The following is a 7,121-nucleotide window of genomic DNA, read 5'->3' on the forward strand; positions in this document are numbered from 1 at the left end:
AGCACTTTGAATTGCCTTGTTGAACTTTGCTATACAAAATAAACTTGCCTCACTAAATCCTAAAATATCACGGTTCCTACACATGATAATGTACATAAATAATGAACGTGTGTCAAAATGAAAAACACACATACTTACAAGACCAAAAGCAGGAGATAATTTGCTTTAACATTTGCTGTTGCTTGCTCTCCAGCAGCTGTAAAATGGCGGAAATGTTTATCGTGAGATCTGGTAGCCAGTGGTCATGTCTCAGCAGAGACACAGTTGCCATCTAGCGGTTGTGAAATTTAATTATCATTAAAAAAACTGTGTTTTAATGACTGGAGTAATGATGCTGAAAAATCAGCTTTGATCACAGGAATAAATTGTAAAACTAGTTATTGTAAATTGTAATAATTTAAATATTACTGTTTATTTTGTATTTTTAATCAAATACAATGTATGTACCCTTGAAAAGTGAATTCTTCAAAAAAAAATCTTACAGGCCCAAACTTACGAACAGTAGTGTGTGTTATCCACTCAACATTATTGTCATGTAAATTTTTGCTAGGGTTGAAATAAAGCAATTACTCTTATATTTCATTACTCAACAGGCTATTTGGTGAAAATGTACAATATTAATAAAAAGGGTTTAAATGAAAAAAGTCTTGATGTCGATTCTGTTAAGAAAATAGGTGTTTTTCACCTCATGCTGCAGGAGTATTGTGGGGTGCAAGCTGATAAATTTCCCCACAGATAAAGTTACTTATGACAACACCAGTGGTATTTGTTAATATCTTCTCTAGATTTTGATCTACAATAACACAATTTACTATTTTTTTCACCTCATAGGAGAGTATATATAATGGAAGAACACAGATTCCCTCAGTCCTCAAACACACCAAACACGATCACAGATTGAGCGTCCTGGAGACATTAAACACTGCATATTAACAAGAACAATCTAACTATACTCTATAGTTAGATTTAATGAACACTGGAGCATATTTAGATACTTTTCCTCATGTTAGAGAGAACATATATTAAGAAAAACATCATCAGTTAAATCACATCCACCACTTTATATTCCCCATAATAGTGCAATCAATGTTCTATAGTTAATGGTTTCTCTATTAATATAGGTGTTTTTACCTGTGTTTTATACATTGCTAACATTACGTGTTTTTACCTGTAAAAACAGGGTAAAATGAAAAGAATGGGAGAGTCGCGTTTGCTCTTTCACAGCTCCTCTGTTGATATGAGGGACCTTTTTTCTGTCCATATTAAATCAATGTACATTTGTTAATTTGCACACTGCATAAGAAAATAATGCAATCATTGAACTTATAACAATATAAAGATTCAAGAAAAAAAAACACACAGTTGTATAGCTACATACTTTGTGTGTATCACATACACTAAACTATTAGGCCTACCAAACTAATAAGACTGATGACAAAATACCCGCATTATAACAAATAAATTATATTTGGACATTACCCTTTAAAACTAATGCTCAATTTGTGGTTAACTATTATATGATTGAAAACAACAACAATAAAACAAAGACAAACTCACTTATATTAAAGGTGCAATATGTAGGTTTAATCTGCTAGAGGTCGCTTATTCAAAACAAAGACAGAAATCATGTTAATGTTCATGATTATTAACGTTACTGTAGTGTGAAGCAGAGCAGGAGTGAGTGTTGTGGAGCTGAACGAGGAGCTGGAGCGATTGATCAACACACGCCTCACGAGCAGCGGGACTTTTATTATGACACAGTCGCCGGCGCCGCTTCCGCTTTTCCGGTCATGAGTATGAGGAAACGCAGCTCTGTTTATCATATTAGATACATTTGAGAGTGTTGAAAATGATGTTATAACGTTACTCTGTGCGTTCACTCGGCGGCTGCTGTGAGACACTGTTACACACTGCAGTAAGATTTTTGTCACGGAATGCACAAAGACAAGATGGTAAGATCCAAGTGCAGCTTTAATGGGATAATCCAAACATGTAATCCAGGAAACAGGCAAGGGTCAAACTCCACAGAAACAGTCCACAAAAACAGAAAACCAAAGATACAAAAGTGCACGTAACATAATACAACAAACCACAAACAAAGACAGAAACAACTGAGTATGAATATACAGAACACTAATTACAAACTCAAAACAGCTGGTGCAATGAAGTATAATGAGTCCGGGAAGTGGGTTATGGGAAATGAAGTTCCGAGTGATGAAAACCAAAAGTCCAGATTGGAGTGCCCTCTAGTGGCAGATAAGGGCACTCCCAGTAATGATCATGACAGATTTTACAATATCATATTAATTGCTGGATGATTGTGTTGATAAATGGCATGCAATTAATTTTAAAACATACTGTATGGTGGAGAAAATGCTGTATTACTGTTACTAAAAATAAAGCTGCATCTGATTATGCTATGTTAGCTACTTCTCAAAAAAATCAAGACAATTAGATTTAAACAATAAGACTAAACATGTTGAGCTATATAGCAATAATTAGTTTTCTGTCTATAAATATATCAAAACAGTTGTTCCCTTGTCTATTAAAGCATGTAAATATTAAAGCCGGGTAAAACCAAGGGTCACGCGGGTATGACGCCATTGACAGGCGACTCCTCACACATCCTGGAGCCTTCTGTTAAACTTTTGCGGGAACCAGACTGGCTTATCCATCTTGCTCGCTATTGGTGGGTATAACACGATGACGATAGAGAAGCGACGGCAAGCAGCTTTTTGTTTACATTGAACATGGCGGCCACCGAAGCGCAGCAACCAGTTGATGCCGCTGTCGATGCTGTGTTAAAAGATTTCAAAGGCAAGTTTTCTTTGAAAATGGAACAGAGACTTGTCCTGGAACAATTCAGAAAAAAGAAGGATGTGTTTGCCTTACTACCGACCGGCTTTGGTAAAAGCCTAATTCACCAGTTAGCCCCACTGCACAGTACATCATTTAAACATCAGTGGACTGACATGGGAGGAAGTAAGAAATGACCTTAGTGCTCAGGCAAGTCAGGAACAATCATGGAATGGATAATATTAATAATGATCCTCTTGATGCAATGGAATGCTAGAAGTTTGTTGACCAATGGACAAGAATTTAAAAAATATATAGAAGAGTTATCTAGCAAACCTAGTGTTATTTGTGTTCAAGAGACATGGTTAAGACCAAATTTGGATTTTAGACTAGGTGGATATGATTGTGTTAGGTGTGATAGGAGGGAAGGAGTAGTGGGGGGATGCATGACATTTATTAGAGAAGATATTGCATTTAGAGAGATGGGAAAAGGAAATGAGAATGAATATATAGTCATAGAGATCTTGATGAAGGAAGGAGAGTTTATTATTATAAATTATTATAATCCTTGTACGAAATTAGATCTCAATGAGTTAGTGCAAATTGAAGGAATAGATGGAAATAGAAGAGTGATATGTGGGGATTTTAATGCACATAATACATTATGGGGAGGAGCAAAAACAGATGTAAACGGGAAGAGAAAGATTTGGTTTGTTTAAATGATGGGAGAAGAACCAGATTGGATGTACATACAGGAAATATGTCAGTATTGGATTTAACTTTGGTGTCAAATAATTTAGCAGGGAAATGTGAGTGGGAGGTAACTTATGATACAACAGTAGGAAGTGATCATTATCCAGTTTTTTGTAGAATATTAAAACAGGAAAATAAACAACAAGGGGAAAGAATGGGGAAGTGGATTTTCGATCGTGCTAAATGGGAAATGTTTAGTTTTATTTGTGAAAGTGAAATAGACAATATGGATTTGAATGAAGATATTGAGGAGATTGGGGGAAAATTGGAAAAAGTATTGCTTGAAGCTGCTAATAAAGTAATACCTAAAAGTAAAGGACAAATGAAGAGGAAGGGGGTCCCTTGGTGGACAGATGAGTGTAGTGCAGTAGTTAAAGAAAGAAATAAAGCTTTAAGAGTATTAAGAAGAACTCATAATTATCAAAACTTAATTCAATATAAGCGAATGCAAGCAAAGGTTAGGAAAATTATAAGGAATGCAAAAAGACAAAGTTGGCAGATGTTTTGTAATAAAATTGGTAGATCAACACCTGTGGGAGAGGTATGGGGCATGATTAAAAGTATGAGAGGGATCAGAAGGGAATGGAAATATCCTATTATGAAGGTGGGGGAAAAGGCGGCAGCATCTGATGAGGAAAAAGCAGAAATGATAGCAAAGGCACTTATTGAAATCCATAGCTCAAATAATCTAACTGAGGAGGGAAAGAGAGGAAGAGAATTAACAAAATCAATTTATACTGGAAGACTTGAGAGGCGGAGGGAAACTAGTAGCACAATGGATGCTCCGTTCACTATGGAAGAAATGAAAAGGGAAATATCAAGAGCTGGAATGACATCTCCTGGGAAGGATGAAATCTGCTACATAATGTTAAAACATTTGGGTGTTTTGGCTTCAATAAAAGTGTTAGGTTTTTATAATAAAGTTTGGGAAAAAGGAAAGTTACCTACTGTATGGAAAGAGTCAGTCATTATTCCTATTAGGAAACCAGGAAAGGATCCATCAAATCCAAAGAATTATCGACCAATAGCATTGACTTTGCATATGGGAAAGATAATGGAAAGAATGATTATGGAGAGGATATCATTTTATTTGGAAAGTAGAGGAATTCTATCACCTCATCAGAGTGCTTTCAGGAAAGGAAGAGGAACTATGGATTCCATTATATGCCTAGAAACAGATATTGAGAAAGCTCAGGTTAATAAAGAATCAGTCATAGCAGTTTTTTTTTTATGTCAAAAAAGCATATGACATGGTTTGGAAAGAGGGGTTAATGATTAAACTTGATACGATAGGAATAACAGGTAGAATTTATAATTGGATTAAAGATTTTTTTGTTTGATAGATTTATTCAAGTCAGAATTGGGAAGGCTTTATCTGGAAGATATATGGTGGAAAATGGTACCCCCCAGGGCAGCATCATTAGTCCAGTACTCTTTTCAATCATGATAAATGATGTATTTTCTCAAGTACAAGGGGACATTGGGCGATCATTGTTTGCTGATGAAGGGGCATTGTGGAAGCAGGGAAAGAATATTAATCATATTACCAGGAAAATACAAGAGGCAATTGAAGAAGTAGAAAGATGGTCATATTCATGGGGTTTCAGGTTTTCAGTAGATAAAACAAAAACAATCATGTTTACTATGAAAAGAGGCATTGACGCACAGATAAAGATGTATGGGCAAACTACTGAGCAAGTTAAAGTTTTTAAGTTTCTGGGTGTGTGGTTTGATGCTAAATTATCATGGAAAGAACATATTCAAAAGACAGATACTAAATGTAAAAAGATTTTAAATGTGATGATATGTTTAAGAGGATCAGAATGGGGAGCGAGTAGAGCGGCAATGAAAAATATTTACATAACATTGGTTAGATCAGTTTTAAATTATGAAAGTATTGTTTATGAGTCAGCAGCAAAAACTTTATTGAAGAAGTTGGATGTGATACAAGCTCAAGCTTTGGGACTTTGTTGTGGTGCTCTTCAGGTAGAGATTGGTGAAATGCCGTTACAAATCAGACGAAAGCAGTTAATGATGAACTACTGGGTAAATCTTCAAGGTCATTCAGAAGACCGCCATCCAACAGTAAAGGTACTCCTTCCTTGCTGGGAAAAGGAAAGATCTCAACAGAAGTGTTTTGCATGGAATAGTGGCAAAGAAGCAAGAAAAATGGTTTTAAGTCAGAAAAGATACATGGCTAAAGTACCGTTATCAGTGACTCCACCTTGGATGTTTCCTGCAGTGTTCTTGGATTTTTATATGCTAGAATTAATGAAGGTATTTAAAGAATCTGGAGACATTGCAGCTATTGTTGAAGATAGAATACAAACTGTGTATCAAGCATTTACTGCAGTATATACTGATGGATCTAAGGATCCAAATACAGGGAGAACAGGTTTTGCTTTTAGTTGTCCATCCTTAAACATTTTTAATAATAGGAGAACATCAGATCATTTGTCAGTATACACTGTAGAGATGATGGCAATAGCAACTGCACTACAGTGGATAGAAGGCACTGGAATCAAAAAGATTATACTTTGTACAGATTCATATTCAGCGTTACAGTCATTACAATCATTCACATCTCACAGTCGACAGGATATAGTTAATGAGATATATGAAAATCTGTATAGATTTAAAAATATGAACATCATGATAATATTTATGTGGATACCAGCTTATAGGGGGATAAAGGGTAATGAAAAGGTTGATGGATTAGCAAAGCAGGCACTGGAAAATGAGGACATCATGAATATCTCACTTAGTAAATTTGAAGCAAAAGCAGTAATTAAAACATTTACCACTAACGAGTGGCAACAAAAATGGGATACAGGAAATACAGGACGTCAGCTTTATGAAATACAACGGGAAGTAGGAGGGGTGAGGAAGACAAGAAGAAATACTAAAGAAGAAACTAGTTTAACAAGATTAAGGGTTGGGCATACCATGCTGAATAAAACCTTAAAATTAATAAATAAACATCCAACAGGATTATGTGAGCACTGTGGAATGGACCAATCAGTAGAGCATGTTATTTGTGTCTGTCAAAAGTATACTAATGAACGAGAAATAATGAAGAATGAACTTAGAAAGGTGGGAGTGGTTGATCTTAAGCTTAAAAATATATTTAATTATGGATTAGAGAGTTTATTTTTGTATCTCAAGAGAACAGAGCTGATTAAGAGAATTTAGTTTTTTATTTTTTATTTATTTATTTTTTTTTTATTATTTTGAAATGGGTAAACTCTGGTTCACACTCCAATACAGTAGGTGGCGATAATGCACCTTAACGTTGGTGCCACCCGCCATAAAAAGGAAAGAAGAAGAAGTAGCTCCGCTGCAAAGTACGTCACCCGGATCGTTGATCTGATTGGTTGAAGAACTATCCAATTGCGTGAATAATGCTCGTTGATCACGCCTCTTGTGCAGTAGAAAATACATAGCAGACTCTCCAGACCAATGTTCATTTTTAAATTGAGCTTGGTCTAGTGATAGCGCGGAGTAGCATCTTAACATCCTGTTATAATACAGACAGAGCTCCACTCTACTTTAATAATAATAAAAACACAGTT

Source organism: Chanodichthys erythropterus, chromosome 18 (assembly GCF_024489055.1).
Source record: "Chanodichthys erythropterus isolate Z2021 chromosome 18, ASM2448905v1, whole genome shotgun sequence".
NCBI lineage: Eukaryota > Metazoa > Chordata > Actinopteri > Cypriniformes > Xenocyprididae > Chanodichthys > Chanodichthys erythropterus.